General features: G+C 43.7%; 1 protein-coding gene across 3 annotated transcripts in view; it reads right to left on the bottom strand.

The window, feature by feature from the left end:
- The window catches only part of LOC128872908 (mucin-5AC-like), a 291,111-nt gene extending 264,485 nt beyond the window's left edge, over positions 1–26,626 (bottom strand). The window contains exons 1-2 of one of the 3 annotated variants that reach the window (XM_054116074.1): positions 25,934–26,626; positions 25,022–25,394 (exon numbers count right to left, since the gene is read on the bottom strand). The gene's annotated coding sequence lies outside the window, so the exon portion shown is untranslated. The remainder of the gene's footprint in view (positions 1–25,021; positions 25,395–25,933) is intronic. The other 2 variants (XM_054116073.1, XM_054116075.1) reach the window with 2 other exon arrangements.
- Positions 26,627–27,286: the final 660 nt, after the last annotated feature.

Raw genomic sequence — 27,286 nt, 5'->3', positions numbered from 1 at the left:
TTTTCTTGCCTCTAGACCTATTAACTCTCTCTACATATATAATTCTACGTCACAAGATTTTAAGATCCTCTGCTATTTTTCCCGATCTTTCGCTATATTGATAAGCTCGATTCCATGCACTGTTTACAAATCGTAGTTTACGGGCGCAATTGCGATTCTAATTGCAATTCCGAAGTCGAATATGGAAATCCTAGGAAAACGCGACATGGGAGCAGGAAATATTGTTTAAATGTGAGCCAAAGGAGAAAGTCAACGTTCGTGCACGCTGGTTGGCCAGACGTCCGAGGATATAAACGCATTTATAATTGTATGCGGCGCGCCACACGGCAGTGTGCATTAGCGCATGCCAACTAAACTCGAAGCAACTCGAGCCCCGGTGACAAGTGCCCTCGTGGACGGCGCAACTGCAACGCGGGGGACCAGTTATTACTGTCATAGACACGCGCGCCCCGCCCTTCCTGCCCCCATCCACCCCCATGTTCGCTCATGCTGCCCCACGTTCCGTTCGAGCTCCTCGCCGGAATACGGAATCAATGGGCCATTCGCCGCGCCCCGAATAAACATTTTGTCCGAATAATCGTACCTTTCTCCCACCCTGAATCCGAGCCGTTCGTTAAAAAAAATCGTTCATCGAAAAAGTGGACCCTCTGCAAGAAATACTTGGGAAAAATGTCCTAAAACCCTTTCCTATACTCTTTACTTTGCGACCATGTGCGCCATAGTAAGGTGTAATGTATGCAAGTGAATTATAAAGCTAAATATAAAGCCGTACAAATCGAGTAAAAATGGCCGAGCAGCGTCGTAAAGCAATCAACGATTTGAGAAAGGTGCGATAACCTACGGTAAAATTTGAAGCGGTCGGCTCGGTCTCGGATAGGGTATCCTTGAAAACAGGACGTGAAAGGAATCGTGCTGAAACGCACGAAGCGCTAACGGTAAAGTTACGATCCTCCGTGAGACACGGCGAGAACAATCGGAAATAACTTCGTGTTATAGATTGTCTCGCCTGACAGACAATTCGCACGGAAAAACGTGAGAGAAAACAATGACACAACGTACTATTATTCACCAGAAATGTACGCACGCGTGAAGGGGAGATCCGAGTTTGCTCGGGGCGAAACGGTGCTCGCGAAACCGAAACGAGATTGAAAAGCAAAGAAAAGTTGCCTCTACGCGAGGTAAAATAAATATTATGGATTTAAATATTGAAGGCGACTGTTAAAGGAGTCTTTTTCAAAAAAATAGATTCATTTTTATGAATTTTTAACAAAGCTGTTGAATCAAGTTCAGGAAGACTAAAAAATTCTCTACCCGTGCTTCGCATATTAATTATTCCGATTATCGAACACTCTGTGTGAGTCACTAATTTATTTGGGGATGTCGTCTCGTCCCTACTACGGAGTCATTTGCAACCCAAATTTTCACTCTAGTTGCGCATATTGATAATGGCAGCCATGATTATCGAGCATTATGCAAGATATTCATTGTGTTTCAAAACTCTTAGAGAAAAGTAAAAAATTCTCCACCCTTATGTCGATAATCAACAGGCTTGATTCGCGTAAATGATATAAAGCACCGCTCCAAATTTCGATTCCATTTAAGGAAACGCAAACAATTCCCCAGCCGTGCCTCGTATATTGATAACTGGTGTTGTCAATTTCCTGTGGATTGTAATCGCAACACAGATTGCTCTGCAAATTCGTATCGATGTCAAATTCCACTGAACACGCGCAAGTTGGAAGTGCATTAATCAACGTAGTTCGCTCGACTTAACCGCAAACTGAGTCTCCGTTCGCGTTAATTGCGCGAGGAACGAAGCGTCGCGCGGGGCAACCACGTTCTGCGCGGACCGGCCGCGATGGAATCGTATGTAAATAGAGCGGAAATGTTCTCTCTTTCGTGGCAGCGAGCGCGCGAACTTGCACGTGCACGGCGTCGATCAACGCGCCGCGTTCGCCTAATTAAGGCAATTTTCGCGATCGTCGCGAGTCACGAGAGCTATACCACTGTCGATTCATGCGACCTCGAGCGCGCTATACATCACGACGATTTACGAGCAAACGGCAGCTAGATAAAAAGTCACCGTGACGAGCTAGGTTAGGGAATGGATCCTCCAAAATAACGGTGTGTTTGTGATTTTTCTGTAACTCGCCCAACTTTTGCCCGATTCAAATAAAATTTGAAAATTTGTGGTTAGGGGTGAAGAACGGACTTTTAAATGATAGAGCTTGAGCTGGAGGCCTCAGAGTCTGGAGATCTCAGGATCTAGGGATTTCGAAGTCTGGAGACCTTAGAAGTTTTAAGTCCTAGATCCTAGGACCTGGAGATCTCGAGACCTTGAGAATCCAAGTCGTGGAGAGTGTTCCTATATCCTACATTGAAAAGTCGAGTTTATAATTATTGTTAAACCATGTTAGAATCTCTATCATTTGCGCAAGGCACTGAGAAGACCTTTTAAAAAACGATGGAATTTTTATAAAGCGTGTAATTTATAATTCTATAGATGATTATTCCGCAAACAAATACTTTAAATAGAAATACAAGAATATCTGTTGAAACTCTGCCTGTTCCTCATGTTCGACGAGTAGAAGTATTACTGAATATCGTTACGTAAGTAGACGCGAAGTCTTTTATTTCCACCGAAGTTTACTGTCTTGAATTTTTGCCACTTTTTCATACAAATACTCCAGTGTGCGGCGTCTGGAAACTGTTGTAAGCGAGCACGAGCGAAAGAGATTCCGGAGCGCTTAGCGCGACTGTGACGTTTGAAAAATGAGGATTCGAGGAACGTGCATGCTTCGCGGAGACCGAGTAACAGCTCCACTTTCGCGTGTGTGTTTATTCGCGCGTGTGCGAGGTGAATACGTTCACCAATGAGGTCAGTGTGATGTGAGAAGTGTAATACGGTTGATACAGCGAGTTGCGCGAATAGCGGGAATTTTTCGGGCGACGTTTAAAGGAATAGTAGCAAAAAGTAAACAGTAGACTAGGTGCTTTTACTCGAGCGATCTGAATCGTTCGAGACTGCTATGATTCATAGGTTTTCACGAAGAACAAGGAGTTAGAGTGGTGGGGGTAGCTTAATGATGACAGTGGGGATGACGTCGCGTTTACCTTCGACGGCCAATTGATTCTGACTCACCCTGAAGTAAGACTTCTGGGCAAATTTAATTAGATAATACATTCAAAATAAACCATACTATGTTTCACCTCGCCACTTCTGCACTTTCATTCTCCTTCTAACTCATTTTCTCTTCATCACTTACAATTACACGCAATAAAAATGTGAAATAAACAAACAAATTCGAGGTTGAGCATACGACATAGAAAAATATTTGTCGGAGGCAAATAATAATTACATACAATTTGCCCGAGCCCCAAGACGCAGAATGCGCTTGTAAATTTCGCGACCCCGCCCCTGAATCGTTTTTACACATTTTTATTGAAAGCATCGAAACCTTTTGCTGCTCTGAATGGTTAGTTAGCGGACAGGCATAACTGAAAAAAAAAATACACCTTCCACCGTAATCATGAAACGAACGTTCTCCATGCGGACGTAACGCTTGTTTCAAAGTCCGGCGTTTAGAGTTACACGTTCGTCCATTTACGGTATAAATTCGCGCGCCGGCAAAATACCCAAACGACCCTCAATTAAAGTTTCAGTCGCCAGCCGTGGGGAGGAAAAGGGAACAGAGGAAAAACACGAACGGTGGAGAGCGGCGAGGCCATGGCAAAAAAAAAACGAGGAAAATACAACGGCGAAGAACGACTCTGTATTTTACGCACGAGGATGCATGAGGGCGGTACATGCATCTGCGCGTGTTTTACGAGCCGCAGTAAGGAGTTATCGATCAACGCGATGCTTCGACAAACTTCGACCACGCGGAAATTGAAAATTCGAGACAACGTTGCGGCAACTTTCGAATGTTTTCGTCGCGTTATTTGGCCCTGGGGACGATTCTAGATAGGATAGGGGTAGAGTCGCTATCTTTAGATACCAATCTTCGTTCCTCTGTCTAGGCGGTTACTGGATAGTCGCAGATAGGAAAACGAGACGAAAAGCTACGGGGAATTTTATGTAGAATGTGATACATAAGTGTAAATGACGCAGACGTAGAGGTTGCCAAGTGTTCATCGTCTCTAAAGAAAGTCACCTGGAAGTTAAACTGGATACTGGTACGAGTTAGTGTTACTTAATAAGAAAAAAAGGCGTGATAGTTTCGTAAAGACCATAATTTAACACTTAGGACGACACCTGCGGGTTCACTCTTGACGTTAAAACATACATATGCAAGGAGGTGGAGGAGTTGAGGGGTGAGCTGATATGAGGCCTATGCGAGGAACATGCGCGACTTTTACGATACTTTGCAGATGCGTAGAACACCCATGTATTATTTATTAATTGTTATACTTATTTCCACCTGTTAGATGTCACCGACTAGGGGCCGATTTTCCCCTAACACTTTCACTTCATTCGCACCCCCATGTAGGCAGCAATTTCCCACTGTGTTTATTGTAAACATTGAACTACTCATTAAATCATTCGTAATTTCTAGAATGTTATTCGAGTTTCTTTAATAACTCATTCACTGCCAGCTACGAGATGTCTCGTAGTTCAAATTAATTGCAATTACTCAAGGGATAAGTTCCTAACCTTTTTAGGCACGAATTATTAGAAAAGAAGACTAGTTAGAAGAGTACGTGCAATTTATGGGTGTTACCAGATTCTTTCTCCTCGCGTACAAGCAGTACACGACACGTTTCCTTATACCGTCTTCATTAAATAACCAATTTGACACAATTTACATCCAAACGTCGTCTCAATTCTCGGATTGTGAACCAGAATAGATAGTTATCCGCGTGCAAGATAGCTCATTCTCGCCCCCATCATCTCTGCCTCATCTCAGATTTGGACATGGGTTTGCACAGAGGAGTCGGAATCGCTGAAATTACCGGTACAACACCGCGCGCTTCGATGGTCTTTGCAAGAGCACCGTTGCGCCGTTAGTCGTCCCACTTACGGGGCAAACTCGATTCGCGCTCGTCAACGGAATCGAGCCGCCGGTAAATTTCATTATCTCGAAACCGCGAGAATTGAAACGACTTTCTCTCGACTGGGCAATTTGCGTCTCCCTCGCGCTCTTCTGCCCCTGGCTGCGCTCGCGGAGAGAAACTTCGTTCCGCGAATTCCACCATTCCGGTTTACAACACCGCCTCGCATAATGTTCCGAAAATCGGGACCGGTTATCAATACGCAAAGCATCGGTGAAGAATCGTTTCTCGTTGAATCGAACTTCGTCGAGTTCGCGATACTCTCGCGTTGGGGAATATGAAAGTTGGTATCCGAGGTTGCGTCGATGGCTGCCTCGGCACTGCTTTGAAGTTCGGTCGCGAGGTATGGAGCTTAACACCTGGATTACAGAAGGTGAACGTGTAGAACTATACCTTTGTGATTCGGAGAGAAACGAGCGAACAAAGCATTGTTAATAATTGAATTAAATGATAGTATGCATGTAAGTGGAAAAGTTTGTATATTCTAAAACAAGATCAAGTAACGCAAGATTCCTTATAAAATAAAATTAGTTGCATGGATCCCAGGACGATCGGTTGCAACGTTTCCAGGAAATTGGACGCGCTCGATCTCTCGAATAGGACGCGTTTCTCTCGATTCTCGAGAGCGATGCGCGACGCGTCGGCTCGCTCGATACGCGCAGGAATTCGTGAAGGCCCGCGCTGGATACACCGCTGAGACAAGCTGGCCCACCCATCGAGATCGAAATATCCTTTCCCTCTAGATATATGACGTTTACATCGTCACTCTTGGCACGTGGTATTCTATATACCTCTCTCTCTCCTCTCCTCTCCTCCTCGTTCCCCGCGCGACTCTCTTTGGTATCCGATGAAACGGGTTTCGCTCCCGCGTTCAAGTTCTACCTTCGACTCCGAACCCGCGTTCACGTTCCTCGGGCGTTCTTTCCGTTCGCCTCTCGTGCCCTCTCGCTCTCTCGAGGAATCTTCCGAGCTGCCGCGCCGGGGATAAGGATAATTGAATGATACGGAACTCTCGGTGAAGTAGCTTCCGTGAAAAATCTTGAAAAAAGATGTTTATTGAGAGACTTTCAAGCCTCGGTATCGGTGCTTGCAAAACTCTTGCTTGGATCAAATATTCCTTAGGGGTAGGTTTACGTTATTCTCACCAGGCCTGCGATATCTGTGACGTGATTGATTTAATGATTTTAATGTTACGGAAGAACTTCCTTTTTCTTCTTCAGTGTACATCCCTCTGGTAGTTTCATCGATACCAAATGGAGCACGAAAAAAATTCATGTTTTATTCCGATTCTTACTTATGTATTACCTTCAAATTTTGAAAATCTGATGCCTCAACAACGGAGATTAGTTTCTCTCAAACTTCAACAAGTTCGGCTCCAACCTGTTCCGTTAATGGTTGGAGCAGTGCCAGGATCGGAAAAGGGGATTAAGATTGCGGAAAATACGGCGATCCGCGGAAGAAACGGCCCGTGCCGCTTCGTACACGAGTTTTCCTTTGAAGCAGTTGACTCCCCAGTGAACTTTAAAGGAACACGTTTCCTGCTCGTGAACAGTTTGCGGATAGTTGGTGAAGTTCGATGGGCGTCGGGGGTTTCAGAGAAACGCGAGAGTCCACGCTAACGGACGATCGAAGCCACCCTGCTGTTACGCTAATTGTCCATACCGTCTCACCTATGCAATTTGTGTACAAATACCTGTGGTTCCACGACGTTTATACAACGCTAAACTCTTCGGGAATTCGAGGAAGGCTGGCTCAATGCGACTGGAAAGTTTGCCACTAATACGAGACGATTACTGTCGTGAACGATAATAATTATTTATTACTGTTAATTTTGTTTTTGTGCGAATACCAGCAGGAACGTGTATGCAGGTCCACGTAGGGAATTTTACTCTTTAAACACAGTAACTGGCTTAAGAAGAAGTGCAAAAGAATACGATGTTAAATAAGGTTACGGATACATTCATTGGAAATTGTAACATTCATTTCCCCCTTTACAATATTCCACATTGTACACTACTTCTTGCATTAGTTACTCTCTTTATTTGCCTAATAATTGCCCAAAACATTGTGTCTCAAAAATAAACAAACATACTTCAGCCAGTATCAACGAAATCCCTTAAATTCTGAATAAATTAGTCGCCCCAAAAACAATTTAACAATTAGATTAATTTATATATCTTTCGCCTAGAAATTCTCTAATTTAAGGAGAACCTTTAAAACTCTTTATGTTCAAGGGTCACAGCAGTAAAAGAAACATTGCATCCGACGGAATCATTGGCAGCGATGAACGCATTACGTTCGTTCCAGTCAGCGACGCGTCGGCCGTGGTAATAATTCCCACGGGAAGGCACGAAGCTGGAAGAAAAGGCAGACGCGACGGCTATTCGGCACGGAGAAATTTAAAGAGGACCAACGGAGACGACGACGGGACGACGGGCTCGAGAGGAGCCGTATTTGCATTTACATTGGCGCGCTCAAATCGTCGGAAAGGAGAGCCGTCGTATAAAGGAAGCAACCAGGTACCAGGAGAAAGAGCTTTATCGCGCCGTGAAATCGTTTTCCCCCCCCCCCCCCCGCGTTGTTCCGTCTTCGAATCCGAAATATAATATAAACACGTTCGCCAAATAACGGAACAAAATACTATTCGCCGATTTCCATGCTACACCCTAAATATGTATGAGGTTGCGTTCCGGAATTCCTGTGGGCTTCTTGCGAAACTGAAGTCGAGATAATGCTTGGAACCATTTTCTACCCGTTAGTGGTGATTTTATTTTTGTGTTTTTAATAAACATTAATATGAAGATCGATCGGTTTTCAAATTTTTAAAGACGACGAAATCATTCGAAACTACGTTAAAACCGAAATGACTAGGAGAATTAATCCCAGAATTGGTTGGTCCATCTTCAAGATTGCTTTAACATCTAAAGCACGTTGCACGTGCGGGGGGTGGTGGTGGTGGTGGTGGTGGAGAGGTGGTCGGTTATGTTCGCGAGTATGAACTAAGAGACTTCCGTCGTGGCGAGCGAAAAGCAACGAAATCGCACGACAAAGAGCGCAACGAGCAGATACGGACGAGTAAAAATAAAGTAAGCCCACGGTAGACGGTGGGGGACGTATGCGTTTCAGAAAACCGAGAACGAAAGCTCTCTCTACGGGGACTCCCGCCATTACCGCCTCGGAGAGCTGAGCCGCGCGAACGAAGACGAAAAACACGGGAGGCCCCCGCGTGGAAAAAAGATGGAACAGCGAAGAAACGGTTACGGAGATCCCTCGGAAACACGGACAAAGAGGGATCCCGACAAAGTTACGAGGGCTGCAAGAAGCGAGGGAGAGAGGAGATTCCTGGATAGAGGCTGCGAGGCGTGCAGTCGTCGAGAGGCATCCCGGAAAAGCGAGTAGTGAAATTAAAAGCGAAAGCGGAAATTGAAACACATCCTCTTTCTTCCCCTTTTTTTTTTCACTCTACCCATTGGCTTCTAGACGGCCGCGGTCGCTATCGGTCATTAACTGTTAAGCGTTTTATCTTTTCCTGGCCAGACCGCGGCTCGGTTAACCCCTTCGTGCTCAAGGTTTTCGATACACGTCTCCAGGCGATTTAGGTGGCTGCGGATCGAAGCGGCAGGTTCCTTGGCAGTGAGAGCAATTTATATTTATAACAACGTTTTCTATGACCAGGGATATGTGTTTGATGAGTTTGAATGAGGATGCTGCGAATATTTGGTAATTTAATGGTTTCTTCATATAATATTGGTGGATTAAATTTATTCGTCCTACAATTTCATCGTATTTGCGACAAAGCAGGCCGACGCGCAATATAGGAAATAAATACCGTCGCGTGTAGGTGCACGAAGGAGTTAAGCGGTTAATCGAGTAAATCGTTTAATTGGTTGTGTGCATGGTCAGGTCGGGCGACTGCTCCGCGACATGGCGGATAATTGAATTTGACCGGTGACTTTTCAGCAGAGGATTACTTTTCCGCGGTTGCGGTGACGTTTGCGCAACACTGGGCTGGAAATGAGCGAATAGAGATCGCCCGCTTATGCCACGGATAATGGAAAAATAGCGTTACTCTTTTTTCCGCTACGAGACACTTTTTCATCTAGCGATACATTTACGCTCGCATCCTTTCGCTATGTATTTACGTTTTGAAATGAATATTTGATTTTGGGGAATCCGAATTAAAATAAAAATAATCGGTTGGAAAGTGAATCTGAGTTCTCTATAAAAAAAAAGTGTTATGCGGCAACAGATGGCATGATTTTAATGTGAGGAAAATAACAATATAGAGAAATTCGTTTTCTCTTTTTAAACAATTCAATGCCAGGCAAATTTAAAGCGTTTCGCGTTGGGCGCCAAGATTTAATACAGATGTGTAATCTAGATTATTTTGATAATAAAAAGTGATGTTAAGCAATCAATTTGAACTACGAGAATCATTTAATTTCCACTCCGATCCAACGATTCTACGCGAGGAAAAAAAAACAATAGTCTCAGTTTTCGGTCAAAAATTCCAGACAGTCCTCGTATTGCGCGATAATGCAATTGCGATTCCTGGTATCTCATTGACGTAGGGGAAACGACAAAATTAGATAACATTTGACCAGCGTTTCGACATTTAAATAACCAGCACGAAACGATCTCTTGACCATGAGATCGCCCCGAGTCGAACGTAACTACCGAATCGGGAGGAGCAATATACGTATAATTATCGTCGCCGTTCGAGCGATTCGAATCGCCGATAGCTCACTGTTATCGTTGTCGTTTTCGCCTAATGACCGTCACGCCTCTGTTTCGAGTCGACTCTCGCGAAACGTTAACGAGCGAATTCACCCTCGATTATTAAACTTCGTTTCCTAAGCGTTTCGCCGGGTAAACAGAGACGATGGAAGCCCCGACGAGGCTAATTAGTACACCAGCCAACGGTGTGGCGCATATTTAGACGCTCGAAGGAGACGAATTGCGCGCGTTGCGCCAGTTGAATCGAACGTAATCGCTCGTGCAGACCGAAATTTGTACTTTCGGTGGCTTGCGTGTAGTAAACGCTCCGACCATAGTTAGCACTTCGGTACTAACTGGTTAATGTTTACCGTCGCAAAGGGAGAGTAACGAGCTGCTCGATCGACGCTCGAATTTGGATATTTAATTCACCGTTGCTAATCGAAATCCTCGTGTCGCGGAATATTTTCCTACGGTATCGAATGTCCAATATAAATTCAGTACGCGTACAAAGTGTATACTTTGAACAGTAACTTTACCAGTTGTGTAAGATGTTTACCATCTTTGTTTAAATTTCTATTGGACAAGCTAACCTGGCACATAAATATTTAATTACAAAATCGGAACCACCGATACCTTAAACAAATCATTCAAAAAAAAAAAAAAATAAAAAAGTTTCAATTGGAATCAATGATACCAATAAGAATTTACTCGATCACATTCTTCAACTTTGTTTGCCTTAGAAAGGGCAGAAGAAAGGGTCAGGAGGCTACGAAGACTGGCATCGGACTTATCGGAGCCAGAGTTCCATTTCTAAGGTAAGTTTGTAAGCGACTCGTCTTCGTCCATAGCGAAGTCACCGTTCCACGACTTCGTCAAGGGTCGTCGATTCGAGCAAACAAGCGGGGTGGATTATTGGAATTCGAGAAAGATTTCACGGCGCAAAGTCGCGACGAGCCGCGGTTCGCTGAAATACCGCTTAATTCCAACAAATCGTTCCGAGCCAGGAGCCGAGTGTGAATATGGACGAGGAAACGAGAAGGGAGAGCACGAAGCCGGTAAGATGGGTCGAGATAACGCTGAGCAGAATGGAATGGGTGCCGACTCGACGGAGGAATAACCTTATTTACCGAAAGACCCACGATTATCCCTTCCACCCTTTGCCTCTGCGCTGCTCTTATCCCCTTTCACCCGCTTCGCGTTTCCCTTAAAGCGTGGTGATAAATTGTGATAGTATCGGAGACGTATAAACAAATCTCTGCGCCCTCTCCATCTCCGCCTTGGACCGCTTTTCCGTCTCCCTTCGCTCGGTTCTGCTTTCTTTTCTGGGCTCCATTCGTGGTCAGTGCTCGAGAGACGGAGCAATCGATCAATCTTTCGAGCGTACTCGTCTGTTAATTCATATCGTTCTACCTCGACTTCGGGCTGCGTTTCGAATCGTGCACCCACGTTCGCGTATGTCGATCGATTTTCCCCTGACAGGTGAAAAGGGGAAAAACTTTCGCGCGAAACGCGGACAGGCTCGAGCGGTGGTCGAGTAATCAGAGGAATTTCATGCGGGTGATCGATAGGGGACGATTCGACTTGATCTTACTCTACGGTGCCGAGTTTCACTTCCACCTACTCGAATCTGCTCAAGGCTACTCGAAGCTACGCGAGGCTACTGAAATTCATTGAACTGTAATAAAGTGCTCGACGATGATCTACTCAAGAGTGAGATAGAAACATGTTTAACACGTTCACTGCCAAACGAATATTCTTGAACATTTTATCGTGGTGTTTATTTTTATAACTACAAAACTCATCAATTTCGTTGAAATTCATCTTCTTATTTCTTGAGTGTAAAACACTGTCACCCATGTATACGGGTGACACGATGATCGACGTATTAATATACTTCCGCAAGTACGTTTGAAGAATACAATAAAACAACGTTACGATTTTCAAACTGAGCATTAATACAAACAGGGAAGTGCCTGAACAAAGTCTGAAAAGAGACTGCAACAGGAAAGCAGTCGAAGAATGCAATATTCAGACGCGTGTAAAAGGAGCCTGCTTGGGAAACGTGGTTTCTAATTAAGTAAAACGGGGACAAAAGCAACCAGAGGACTCTGCACGCTCATGCACACGGGCTGATAACGGGATCATAAATTGAAATTAGTTTCCCGGAGAATTATTATCCCGCGTGTGTCAGTTGCGAGACGCTCGACACTTTTTTCAAGGCTCTGTTCGCCTCCTGTGGGAAGCTTTTCCAGGGTCGACGAATCCTTTATTGCAATGGCTTGTCCCTCCAACCCGAAATCGTCGACCCTTCTCCACCACCCTCGAAATCGTCCGACAAGCAGGATTATATCGCCGGAAATATCAATGGGAGCTCTCCTTTTCATCCTTTCCCGGAGCACCTGTATTTTTTTTTCGTCTTCTTCGGGGAGACTTCAACGGAATTACGCTCGTTACGAATCCAGCGAATCGCCGCACGAGATATTATGAAATAATACCGTGACGAGCCACGTTCTTTCCCCGGCGACCCATTTTCAATTATCTTTAATCTGTTTCCACTCTTTACGGATTTCGTTTCTCTCCGCTGTTGATCCTCAGTCGGCTGAACGGAGTTAATTCGATGCTAAAAAAACAAACGACGAAATACTTTAACTAAATTGCAACCGGGGTCGAGTCGGGATTTACTTGTTACGAGACTATCAACTACCGAGAACAATGCATGCCTGTTCGACATAACGTGAAGAAGAATTGTTTCGAAACCTTTAATGTTATTTTTTATTAACCTTCCAGTATTAAAATAAAAATATTGATCAGGGCATGACACAACATGCTACAATGACCTGGAAAGTCGTGCTCGAGTCGAATTGAAAAGAGTTTTGCACGAAAGACTATCGAGTGGTCACACAATTGGCAACTCGAAATAGCTTGACGATAAGTGTCAGTGACATGCTCGTGGAAAATAGCACACCAGACATGCGCTGTATTAACTAGGCGTTATTCCGTGGGTCCTTGCGGTTGTTACAACCTTTGCGACGTGATCGACCGCGCGATAGGATCTCGGAGAACCTTTTTCGGCTGGTACGGTAAAGTGACGAAGCCTTTTCGACCCTTACTTAGGGTGGAGACGAAATGAATCACACTGTCATTTGTGACCAATCGCGTTTCTCGAACTTTGCGTGCCGGTTCTGTCGACGTGCCAAACTTTCGGCAATTTTGACCAATCGAAACTCAATTTGCTGAAATATTTCATATAAGAAGATCCTCGTTCGTCAAACTCACTTGGCAACTTACAGGTATGGAAACAATTGAAGCACCGAAGTAGGGTTAAAAATGTTTTGGGAATTTGTGCAATCGAAGAGAAAATGATGGAATCTATTTTTAATTTTCACAAAGGAAGTTAAACTCTTTTATCACAAGTTTTGGCTCCAATTATTGAAACAAATTTTCACAGAAAAATGAAGACAAGTTGCACAGTGGGCTTTAACAAGAAAGATCGACTTTGTAATCGTTTTAGGTTCCCTTCAAAATTGAGTGTGCATCGAGGAATGTCCAAAAGGGAGAGCGGCGAATGTTTTATTAAAGTGTTCGAGCTATACGGGAAGAAACTTTTATTTCGATGCAAGCGCATCATCATTTCTTTTCAATTCGCTCGATAAACGCGTTCACGGTAAATATGTATATCCGAAGGGGGGATCAGCGCCTCCGCCTCGTCGAGACCTCGTTTCACGTCCGCTCTCTCGTCCCGTCGCGCGAGGCGAAACGCTCGCAAAACGATTTTTCACGGGCATTCTCCTTCGACGATAGACTACGAATATATCACGACGCGGATAGCGGCTAAGCAAGCATTGTTCAACGTCAAACATCCACCGACTCGACATCCTTCCTCTCCGAAGGGAATTCAAGGGATGTACAGTGCGTCTCTTGTCCCTTTTATCGTGGCCATCTTGGACGCCTCCGTTACCTTCCAGAACGAGAAAGTGTCTCAAAGGGAACGACCACAGACGTGTACAAGCTCAACATTGTCATCGATAGCACATTAATCAATTTACGATTGATTATTTAGATTCTAGTTAACACACCTGGTTGCATAATTGCAATGTTCAAAATACAAGACTATGAAACTTCAGATTTGATCGAAATGGTGACTACTAGGTTAACATTAAACCTACCACGACCGGTCAAATGACCGTGTTCAAATATAAGGAATTTTTGCATTTGATTAAAAAAAGTGTCTTTAAGACTAGTAATTTATCCTATAAATACAGAAATAGTTATAAACGAACGTTGGTAGGTTTAGTGTTATTACTCTTGAAATTTTCTACTGTATTCGACGCTGCTTCGAGGATTAATCTAATTACACATGTGGATGTTTGTTAGTAGACTGCCGATGCTTACGCAAATGCATGCTTCGTACGCGAATATGCAAATGGTGTGCACTTACATGCAGAATGCATGCAAATACGCGGGAAATATGCAAAATGTGCACATGTCATCGTAGCCGTCAGTCATCGCCACCATCATAATCTCGGCCATTATCATAGTCGTAATTATAGTCACTAGTACGATCAGTATCATATTCGCTGCGATACTCGCATTCGTCAACATCGTAGTCCCTACTATGAACACTACCCAGTGACCAGCAAGGCTATTATCATATGCACTATCATAGTCGTTGTGATACGTAGCAAAATAATCCATACAATTGCTTCATCGCGTGATTTCGCATGTCGCGCGTTACTCGTGCATTTCGCCTACCGTTTTCCCTCGTAAACGCATACTTTACGCGCACGAGAGACACATGCACCGTTCGCAGGGATGCCTCACGTCGCATAACTTATTACAATCCATTGGATACATCGACGACGAGCCGCGATACGGCTGATCCGATCGCTGCCTATGCGACCGATTATCGACGCGCCGCGCTACCGTTCCATCCCTCGGCGATAAATCTGCCGTCACGATGTCTCCATTTCTGGCGGCGTTTCTCTATCCCCTCGTGTTCATTTTATTTCACCATTACGCGGTATCCTACGAAACTGATAGGAAGACGCGAACGAGCTCGTGTCCTGGGTGGCGTTCAGCTTCGGGGGAGACGATTCAACGGAGGAACGTCTGTTACGGCGCACGAGCGAATTTGCATGGAGAGCGTTCCGTGCGGAGCGAGCGAGAGAGAATTGGAGAGCACAGGAGAGAGAGAGAGAGAGGGAGAGAGAGAGACGGGAACGGAACGGCCGAGAGAAACAGTTAATGGATTGACACGGTGGATTGCAATTAAGTTAACGGTCGAACGCTATTCCTGGATTATTTCTGGCGGCTCGAATGGATTATAAATATCAGGGATACGAATTCAGTTAATGCGAACCGATGTGGAGTGTAGAACGCGTGCTCGACGGTGTTTAATGCAATTCCAGCGAAGATTAAGCGACGCGAATACATCGGCGGGAATAAGCTCCGCATTAAACATCTACGGAACCTGTTCGAACCAGAATCTTTATCGCGGAATCGAGCTGCGCGATTTCCAATGCTAAGCGTGGTTTCGAAGAAACTAAACGGATGAAAATGTGTTTTAAAAAACATTTATCGCAGTCTCGTACTTGTTGCTTTCCTCGAGATTCTGGTTTCAGAGGTATTAACAAGGTACTCCGAAGGGGTGGTTTCGAGACAACAAGATAGCTGGTAATGTGTTTTAACAGCATTTATCGCGGTGTTACGGAATATAGGATGCAATTAGTAGTTTTTACTTTTTCAAAATTTGTTATGGTTTCTGTGTGAAGACAGAGTTACTCCGAGAGGGTGGTTTAGCATTGGGATTAGACACACGCCGAACACATGCAATTGTGTCCATACATCAGAGTGTAACAGAAACTCGAAGAAAAACAATCTACGCTTAATCACAGAGGTGTGGTTTTACCGCGCGAGGATAAAAAACATACTCATATATTCTACATGTAACTCGCAATTACGCGTATGGAATTAAAGATCTGAAGCGATTAAATCGGCGAACGTCGTTAAGAAGAAGGTTGATTCGTATAAATTCACCCCTTCGATTTCCCCCTGAATTGTTCGAGACGGTTCATGGGGGAACACGAAACGAATCTTCTCGGATTGGATCAGTTCGCTCGAGTTTTCCTTCTTTTAAGAAGTCCAGGCGCCCCCACCCTTTCAAACTACCCGCGCGTATCCTAGTTGGGCTTTTCTTGCCCGACTTTCGCGTAATAACCGGAAGCGAGAAGCGAGGGCAAAGTGGATCGCATCATAAATCTGCTCGGCGCTCAACAATGGAGAGCCTTCGTCTCTCGTGAGTACGATCAAAAGAAGTTTCGCGGAACTGGCTACCATTATGATAATCCGTCTACCATCCCATACAGGTTGTAAAAAATGAACGACCGACTCAGTATTTTCGACCTCGACACTTCTCGCCACCCTTTGTCCCGTCGACCAGACGATCTCTCCGGTGTTCGCAAACTATCGCTGAAATGGACCTGGGTGAAATTGGTTTTCGTTCTGTGTTCATCCTTTATGTATGAATCAACTTCGGAGTGTTGGTAGACGATCCTCTAATCGTTTCTTAATTCTTCTCTGAATTAAGATTTTAATGAGTCCTTGATATAACGTCACATGTCGGGGATTTTACTCCAGAAATCAACCATTTCTGTTTAATTTACTCTTTTTCATTGGCAAAGGATCCTAAATCCAGTGTCAATACTCTCATAACGTACTTCTACAATGCTTTTAATTTATTATTATTCCTGCATTTTATATTACCGTGTTTTTATAAGGATAAGACCGTACTTTAAGTATCAAAGAGGATTCCTTGTTTATCTGTCGTTTCATTGGATGGAAATGTTCCTTTTGTCGCTTTCAAGTAATCTGGGAATGAAAGGGTTGACAATGGGGCAAAAGTAATTAAGAAATGCTAATGGGTATCGCGACCATCCACGGAACGACTCTTGATTAGCGAACCTAAGTGCTCCGCGGCCTTTCAGACGGCTCTCGGTGCCAATGGGTTAAATCAATAGCACTAAATGCGGTCATTTGTTTACCGATAATAGAGGACAGTCCAGTATCGATTTCGACGCCTACGATTCGAAATCGTCCGTCGTCGTTTGTGCACTTCCGCGCTTACAACGTGAACAAACTGAAACGTATACCGACTCGTGACTTCTGTTCAATTGAATTCTTACTCAAACTGAGTAAGGTAGCTTATTTCTATGTCTTTGTTTTACTTTGATAATAAACTGAACGTAATAAAGGAAAGGAAAATGTGTACGTAGTAGAATAAAATAGAAAAAATAATTCTCATTACACTTTTCAACGTGAAACTTTTTTATTCGTAAAATTCGCTAGCAACATACTTGAAATGCAAACAGGACAAAAATGTCGCGTTTAAAATTCATCGTAAATGAATAAACAGAAGCACTGAAAGTATCGCATTCAAGCTAATTTTCAATATCAATATTTGCCAAATTCTTTCACTTCAAATATTTTATACAAACTGTATTTATTTAAATTTCAAAAAGTTTTGAAAAAACACGTTTTCTAGAATACGTGTTCACGTCGAGGATGAACGTTTGAACAGATCTAACGAGGGAACACCACACGGTTGAAACAGTCCGCACTGGCTCCAGGCGGATTAGCTGGATTCATTTACGTCGAACCGATCAGGTAGCCTTCGAGAGCCCGACAGCTACTCAAGGTTAGTACGAGAAAGAAGAGCCGCTTCAATGATCTTCTCAAAGCGCCTCGACACCCCGGATATACGTTTATTACTCGATATCCACCCCATCGCTCCGATTCGACTTGTGATAAGAGCATGGACGCCTCAACGCTCAAACTTCTCTAATCGAACAGTCTCTAATACAGTGGGTTTAGAAAGTATTCGTACACTGATCAATTTCCAAAAAATCTGTGTAAAATTGTAATTTATTAACTTATTTTTTGTAAACAATGACATTCTACATATTCTCGGAAGTCTTTAAGATAGATATAGTCCAAACAACATTTACTAGTTAATATAATTTGTGAAATTAACAAAAAAAAAAACAATTAATCGATAGAAATGTTGAAGCAATAAGTATTCGGACAACTGTTTAAAAGTACTTTACTGGAAATTTGATGTTTTCTAATTCGTACGGAGCAATAAATTAATGTGTTTACGTTCAAATTCTATTGTAAATGGTTCGTCATAAGAATCGTACAAATACTGATTGCTTCTATACTTTTACCCACTTTTCGCATTTTTTTGTTAATTTCACAAATTATATTAATTAGTAAATGTTGTTTGGACTACATCTATTTTAGAAACTTCCGAGAATATGTAAAATATCATTGATTATAAAAAAAGAAGCTAATAAACTACAATTTCACAGAAAAGTTTTTTGGGAAATTGATCGGTGTACGAATACATTCTACACCCACTGTAAGTATTTGAAATGTTTAATGTAAAAATTATCTTATTGTAGGAACATAGGAACATAGGATCTTTCGTAGAAGGAGTAGTTCATTTTGGATTCGAAACACTATTGGTGCTTCAATTTGCTTTCTGACGAGATAAGTTTCAAATGTTTAGTATAAAAATTATTCTATTATGGCGAGACCACGACAAATGCACTCAAATTCAACGTTCTTTTCTCGTGTAAAAGATAGACCATATTTTGGAGCAGAAACACATAGTTAATTTTTCCATGCAAAAACTCTCCTCTCGGGCATCATTCTCCGCGAAGGAAGCACAAAGGTCGTCGGCTTTCCTTTCCATTTGCAAATTTACCAAGCATCCCCAGAGCTTGGATCGTGCACTCCGTTCGTGTGCAGGAATAAGAATAAGGATGAAGATATACGTTTCCAGCGCGAGCGAACATACACGTTCGGAAAAGGATCCGCGGTCGCGTGTTCAGCGTTGCTTGGACTAAGCCGACGAGATTTATGCCGTGCGCCGCGAGGTGACTTCGTCATAGAAACCGCTCGTCCCTTACCGCGAAATCGATATAGTGCTTTCGAAGTCCTGCTGCGTATCTGCGCCCCTGTTCTCAGGGTGCTTCCAACCAATAAATAGAGACCCGATCAGTCGCGTTTCTCCCCTCGTTTGCTTTTTCCCGTCTTATCAGCTCTATTCGTGGTGCGATGCAATTTTCTGCTATGACTTGTTGGTAGGATAAATAAATAAATTTAAGGGTGGAGACCTTTTGGTTGAATGTACAATTATTTCATTTTTTTGACAAGAAAACCACATCTTTCAAAAGGTATAAAGCTTGCTGTTGTAATCGTACTAATTTTGTACGCATACCAAATTAATTAGTACATACGGATTTTTATGTACTTAACAACATTTGATCGCCGTGTAATTGTGATTCCTCATTTTATATTCCAACCGATGTAAACAAAACAATGCTCGTAAACTGTTCCCCGTATCGATAGTGGGAAAGATAAACACGAACAATAAATGGCATGTCACGACCACGTCCAATGTCATCGAGTCCTATAATTAGCATCAGGAATGTAAACAGCGAGTCAACGTGACTATACCGTTTTATTCGAGACAACGAGCACGTTGATTCGTAAAAGTTGACGATGAGGAAATATTATAATTGGAGTAATGAGATCCCCGGCCGAGATAAGCGTCGGTCCGAAAGATCGTATCGACAGTCGCCGCGAGAGCAATGATTTCTCCATCGCTTTGAAGTCGAGTCGCGGTCGAAGGCTTTCGAAAAAAAAAAGCGAAAAGACTGCTTTCACGGTAAAAATTCAACCCGATGGAAAACGCCATTAACGTTCGCCGTCTCCGCGACGATATTTCTTTCTTCTCCTATTTCTTTTTTGTTTTCTTTCTGTACTTTGTGGAACCCTACCGAGGGGATACTCGAGCGACGGCCAAGGAACCGTTCTCCATTGTGCCGAACGTGTACGTATAATAAAAGGTTACAAAGGTCAGCGAACATTCGAGAAACCCGGTTCTCTCCCCCTCCCCTTCCCTTGTAAAACGAAAGAGCCAGAACAGGGAAATTTTCCAGACGCCCAGAAAAATGTCCCCGACGATCTGCGGAGCAGGTGGTGAGAACGGACCTGCGTCGCCCTTTACAAACTGCCCCATAAGAACGCAACACGGTGCACGTGTGTTGTCCGCGTTCGCGTGAAATCGCATATTTCGTCCAACGGATGGATTCTCGATGAGAGACCGGCCCACCGAGTTGATGGATCAGGAGCAATTGGTTGACTGAATTTCTTCGACTCCTGAGTGCAAAATAAATCGTTCAGGGGGAGAGTTACCAACCGTAACCTTTCATGGGATATTCTTACTTTCCACTTATACAACCCAAATGTACTTTGGGGGTGGCGAACATGAGGGAACCAGGTGGTGGATAGACGATTGCTTAGGGTTTTATGATTATGGGACAGGGAACGAGCGAAATTGTTGACTAAGAAAGGAATTTTCACATTTATATCGGCAATTATGTTAAAACGGTGACTCTCACTAAAACAGTATTATTAGACTGCGGATGTTTGTACAAATTCAATTTTCTATGGATGTAGATAATGAAGTGAAATTTAAATGAAAATGTCTCTTATTTTCTAAACAATGTAACTGTAATAAATGTTCTATATTTTTGAAGTTGTTCCTCCATCCTCATTTGCCATAAATGAACTTCCGCAGCCCACTCATTAGAAACAAACAACTGGAGTACTATTATTTTTGCCCACGAAATTGGGTTAGTACTTCGAAATTATTGGGCCCCAATAATTCAATAAGCTCTCATCTCCTTAAGAAATTGGAAGAAGAAGAAAAACAAACCAATTAAGCCAACCGTAATCATTCCAAGAAACGGTCTAAATATATCACAGAAGATATGGGAGCGAAGATAAAGCTCAGAAGGAAGAGAGGTTGAGAAGCCCTGCTCCGGAGGGTCTGAAAAGCGTTCGTTTACATCTGTGGGGGTGAGTGGGTTCTCAGGGGCGGCTACGTCGTCGTCAGAACGGAGTTTATGCTACGAGAATAGCGAGCCGGGTATCCGAAAAGTTTTGGCGCGAACGCAGTCGGATGAAGCGCGAGTTCCGGTGTCGGAGTGTTTTAATTATTTTCAGCGGTGTAGCGTCGCCGAAAAAACGTGGGAAACCGTGGAAATTTGAACGGTGGCGGTCTGCAGTAACAGTGGAAGCGTTGATCGTCGGCCTATCCGATAAAAGTACAAGGTTAACGTCACTCGTGTATGGGACTGATAAGAACTACCACGCATCGTTCCAATAACTCACACAACCGAACGCGTCGACGACAACTGAAAACTATCTTTAATTACGTTCGCAGTTACATAACCGCCTCGAGCCGTGGCCACCATGCTCCCCACCCCCCTTATTTTCCTTTGTTATTGTATCGGCACATTCGTGTTCAGGAAATACAAAAGAAAAGAAAAAGAGAGAGAAAAAGTTTGATTTCGTTGTTTGTGCAAAGCAGAAAATTAATCGTTTGGACGTTAAGGTATGCAGAATTTACTTTAATTACTCGCCAACCTTGGCTACCACGCGTTATGTTACCAGCGATGTCATTGAAAGTATAACGGAAAGACATAAGGAAGTGAATTGAGTGAAAAGATAAGATTTTTCTCTGATTTTGAGGTAATAGAATTTTCTTTCCATTAGAATGTGTTTTTACTGCGCCTGATAGAAGAGATTCGCGTAGAATATATTGACCTTCGAATGTATGCGTATAATGTATGGTAATGCGCAGCGTATGTATGCATACATGTTTAACGTAGACACTAAATTGCCTCCGTACGTTGAATTACGATTTTATAAGAATAGCTCCTCAGAAGGTCAGCCGAAGATCAGCGTATTATACATGGTTAAATTTGTCGTTTGATCAACGGCAGTATTATATCATTAAAAACGAAGCATTCTATTTAAAAAATTATCAGTGACCTTGAAATATCCGAGTACGTGACCTTGAGGAAAAGATCTTCATCTCTGTACTTATCTTCACGAAACGAATATTTTTCTCGTTCTCGTGGGAACAATCGTTGAATAAATAAATATCGTACGCTGTTAAACCTGCTACAATTTGGAAGAACAATTCCACAATTGTTTCAAATAATGTCCAGGCTCTGTTTATTGACTCGATATAGATATTGTACGGTCCCTGAGCCTCTCCAGAGTCAACGAACAATCCCCCAGTGGGTCAAGTTCGACCGAAACGCAATCACGAGCTTTCGTTACCGTTGGTAAACGCATTTTAACGCGATATCGGCGATACCTCCCGAACGGCTGCACTTTACTCAGCGACAGAGTAGCCAGACACGGTGGCTAGAACGTTGAATAATTATTCGCAAAGTGTAACCGTTTGCAAGCAAATTAATTGTGGGACGTCCCGGTAACCTCGTTACTTGTTCCTAGCGTTCGTGCTTTCTTCCTCTTCGGCGCGCTTCAAGGATCTACGCGTGCAGATCGAGCGAGACGAGCCATAAAACGACGTCGTTACACAGGCACTGTAAAATTATCGAATTACCAACTGTATCGTTTCTTCGTTCCTCGAGGCCGTGCTTTCCACGCTTATTACTTTACGCGCGAACGCGGTACACTGAATCAAACGGCCTAATTTTCTCTTTGATGTTCCGTTCGCGGCAGTCCGTCGGGCAAATTTATCGGTCGCTCGAAATATCATGCGTTTCGCCTGCCCTTGTTGATTATTTTCGAGAATTTTATACGAAAGCCGAGGCTACTTAGGCTGGAACCCAAAAATGTTGCTTTTGATGCTCGAACGATACGTTTACCAGCAGGACAACGCGAGGGCCCGCGTTTCTTTACCAGTCAGAAATAAATTGGTAAGGTTCCATTTGAAGAAAGGTAATAGAGCAAAATGGATCGTACAGAATTCGGTAATGTAACGTAAAGCATAAAATATTACTAAAAAAACGAAGGAAACTTTAAGGACAAGGTAATATTACTTCCCAGAGGAGATGATACGCTCCGAATGAACAGCCAAGAAGAAACGAACGCTTTTCCCCCCGAGACGAGTCGAGCACCGATGCTTTTTATAGACCCCCCCCCCCCCTCCCGTGTTCGATAAACTCGAAAGTCAATCGATGTCAATTAAAGAGCGCGCGAGCTTCATTAGAACACAATTTAAAAAAAAAGCCCGGTCGCGTAATTCTGGCGGTTTAAACGCGTCGTTAAAATTTGTCGGTGTACGTAGGTACACGAAACGTCGACGAAAAAGGGAATACGAGGGCTCGTCCAATTCTCTGTACGGAAAGTAGTTACGTATTAAAAGTTCCTTTCATATTTAATTACAGTTTCTGGAATTTTGTCTCGTATCGCGGGCCACTTTAATTTAATCTCATTTCTATGCAAGCTTTTCAAACATCCGCGCGGCAGCACGACTCTATTCATTGGAATACTGGTACTCCATACTTTTCCACGCATTCCTCACCCCCGCGAAAATCCTTTGGCATAATAAACACGACGAATCCGCGAATGACGCGTTTCACGAACAATTTCTCAAGTTTAACCACTTGCGAAAGGTGTACGAAAGTTCGTAATTTTAAAATGATCAGAAAATACAAGTTATAAACATACAAATAATCTATTCTTCATTTGCCAAATAATTCTACTAAATTTTGGAGGAACTTTGAACCAGAAGTCGGAAACATTAATATTACAATAATCAAAATTTCTTGAAATATCTATTTTATCTCTATATAATATGGATTGCTCTACTAAAAAAACATTTGGAAAATCATGCTCCAATACTGCATCCTTCTGCGAATATTTCATTTCGTACTCAACAATTTTACCAAGAAAGAATAAATGAAATAATATGTTTATACTTAAATGTAATTGTGTCGAGACCTCGTGTTTATTTTTAATTCCAGACCATGTCACTTTCAGCGAGTCAAGTGCAAAAACATGCGATCGTGCGCAGCAGTTGTTGCTTAATAATTATTTGACAACAGGTCGACGCGAGACTTAAACAACACAGGATTAAAAAAAAGGCTGCGATGGCTCGACTACTTTTCAAACAAAGTTTCCACTTTCACGGCGAAACATTCTTTCTCCGATAAGATAGCATTTCCACGCGAAGAATCTTAAATAGATTGTCAAACGGGTATCAACATTCCACCAACTCGTATTACGGGCACCAAGATAATTAAATTTACTTGTTCAGTGTCAAACGCAACGATTAAACGCTGAAAAGAATGTCAACAATGGTAGGTCGAGTGCTCTCCTAATAAACAGACTACACTAACTTTAATAAACAGCACAGTACTGAAAAGTAATTTTTAAAACAAAATCATTAGCAGCGAATATAAATATAACAATTTTAATGATAAATGGACAATTTTAATTGTCCAAAACATTTTCACAACAGTAAAGCCTCCATTATGTGAAACAAAAGACGAACGAGTGATTGGCACTCGATTCTACATAATTTGTTTGCAAATAACTTTAATAGGCGCTAACAGAACATTTACGTCGGATAATATATTGAGGCAAGCAGCTGATCGACAAACTAAATTAAATTGTCCTTACGAGCAGTACATATTTACTCGTAAACTAAATTGATAGTATTAATTAACGCACGTTAAGCTACGGAATCAGCTCAGTGAAACGGAATTGCGGGAAGCAAACAGAAACGAAATTGATCGCGAAGAGGTGTCCTGCCAAAAACTGTAGGAAAATTTGTTTGCAAACACAAGCTGGCCAGCGTTCGCGAGAGAACACTCATCGGAGCGGAATTTGTAGCGAATAGAATTTATATTCGAGTCCCATGATAGCTGCCAAGAGCCGTATCGAAGCCAATTCAATTTACCTGCAACCCGAAACTGACCTTTAACCTAAAAATTATGTATTCGCAGAGCATCGACGTTCCCTCAACGCTTAAGAGTAATTTCAAATGTCACACGTTAGTTCTCATTTCTAACACACGGCGCAACACGAGCTTCCCGATCGGAGTCACAGACGCGATAACGATTTTTCGAACGTAATGAATATCACCAGAAAATGCCAACCTGTTCGCAACGTACAACTTCGTCGATGACGCAATTACTGGAAGATTCTTTCGTTTCGTAGCTGTATCCGTGTTCCTCGTTAACAATCGAATCATGAAAACCGTCGTGTAAAAACGGATAGTAGAAAGATAAACACGAGAGTTCCGCGAAAAGCGTCCGAACGATAACTAACCTAACAGCAGATTATGACTCGCGACATCAACAGACCGCGGCTCTCGTATCGACCACTATTTACGAATCGTACACTTTGGAGTACTTACATAAATTGTGAGCAGCGATGTTGCCCTCCGTCGGCAGGTCGCAGAGCAAGCGTATAGTATATCCAATAATCCACAGAGAGAAAAAACGCACTGATCAAACTCTCACTTTGCCTTTTTTTTTTTTATCGCCGAGTAATCGGCTTTTCTTTCGAATCACTGATTCAAATCACACGCGACGAACAGTCGCACCACCTCGAGGTTTCAACGGCACACACCTTTCACGAAGCACCACAAACAATACGGAATTGCATATCAACGAAGAGTACTCGATCTCGAGAAGTCGTTGTGTTGAACAGCACCAGCTTCTCAATGTCTCTGTGCGCGTGTACGTGATACCCTGGGTGTTGTATCCGGGGCGAAGAAAACTTCTTTACTGAAAACCACGAACGTTGCTTACGACCATACTTCGAGCGACGCTCCGAAGGAACTGCCGCGCTCTCGCGGTACCACGGACGCGCGCTTTACTCCGTGAACTTGGATGAATCGAAAGAACCCAATCGCATCGTGCGAAATCGATTGCCGTTAAGCGCGAAAATCCAACTGTACTCCGAATCGGCGACGCGTGGCGCGTCAGACAGGGAGTTAAATCTAACTAACCACGATATGGAAAACGGGCAAAATTTTGTGCAAATAACAAACGACGCACAAGATCTATCAGTTGATATATCAAATGGGATCTATCGCGATATCAGTTGGAATAGTCTAGAGAGAATGATTTTCGGGTAACTGGTTTTGGAACTATCTATTTTTTTTACTTATTATCGATTATAATAGATCGTGGTAGGCTAGAAATCGATGGGAAAACTCGGAACCGGTAATTCGCTCCAAAACTACTGTAAGAAATCGGAGCAGCGGTCGATTAAAGCAAGTAATTGGGCGATTCGATAAAACCCGTTGGAGGACGCGATGTACCTATCGATAATCGAAGATTCTTTCTAGCAAACGGCGAAACGAGACGGATCACATATAGAGCGCACGCGCGCGTTCTAACGCGCTTTCGTTACGTAAAAGAAGTGCGCGTCGGTTGAACGTCACCGCATCGGGATGGTACACACTCATGACTCCTCGGTAAAAGGCGTAGAGAAGTGGTGTCGGAGAACCGGGTATATTTTACCACGGACGCGAAAGGCACCGTGTGTTAACCTACTTCTCCTTCCGTTGACTGAAACTCTTCGCACCACCAACGACGAACGTGGGACAACAACCGCGAACGAGAAAACCCACACGGACGGAAGGGTTGTACACGCGGGTTCTCGTTGTCTCTCCTCCTCACCTCGCGACGGGCGCGCGCGGGACCCTCTCCTTCGGGGTTCGCTGTTGTGTCACCGCGACACCGCGAAACCAGAAAACAAACAACTGCCCGTCGAGGACGCCGTCTTATTTGCAGGAAAGCTCGGCTCTTTTTCACTGGGCGGAACTCGTTGTCGTTGCGAGGGAAAAGAGGGACACAGAGGGAGAACGAGGAACACACATACACACACTGATGCGAGCGCGCGCGCGTGTCCAACGGGAGGGAATGAGAGAAGATAGAAGGAGAAGGAGAAAAAGAGAGAGAGACAGGCGCGGCAGAACGTCACACAATCCGACTACAACGGAGGTCCGACTCGAACTGAGCGCCGAGCGGCTGATCGAGGCCGACGTCGGCCGACTCGACCGAACCGAGGCGCTCGCCGATAGCGCGCTCCCTCCCTCCCTCCCTCACTCCTCGCGCTACTCGCCTGCTGTTCGCCCTCCCGCGCCCTCCCGCGTACCCGCTCCAATGCATCGCAGCCGCCACCCTCTTGCCTCTTGCTCTTCCCTCTCACGAACACACGGCCCACCTTCCTCGCCGCGCGCGCTCCGTTCCAATCCTCCCGCTCAGACTCGCGTTCCCGCTCTTTCCCCTCTGGAACAAGCTCGACGCCGCGACGCGGCGTCGAATCCCCTCCCCTCTCATCCATCGCCCACCCAACGCCACCGCGTCCCACCAAAGTTTCCGACACACCGGTAACTTATCGGAATTTACTCGTTACTCCGAATTCGTGAGCGACCGCGTGCTGAACGATAATGCTGCGCGCGAGAATACCAATAGACGCGCGCCCCGCACCGACGGATTTTAAACCTGGGACACCCACGCTCTATTTTTACGATACATCGAGTAAGTACACTTGAACTTTTTTTATTAATAACATTACACGTTCCAGTGATAGGCTAACGGAAACTGTTTGCGTTCGCGGTTTGCGATAAGTTACGTGTAAATTGAACGTCGAGGACGTTGAAGACGAG

The sequence above is a fragment of the Hylaeus volcanicus genome, chromosome 2 (genome assembly GCF_026283585.1).
Source record: "Hylaeus volcanicus isolate JK05 chromosome 2, UHH_iyHylVolc1.0_haploid, whole genome shotgun sequence".
Taxonomy (NCBI): domain Eukaryota; kingdom Metazoa; phylum Arthropoda; class Insecta; order Hymenoptera; family Colletidae; genus Hylaeus; species Hylaeus volcanicus.
This window is presented reverse-complemented; position numbering and strand designations above follow the sequence as displayed.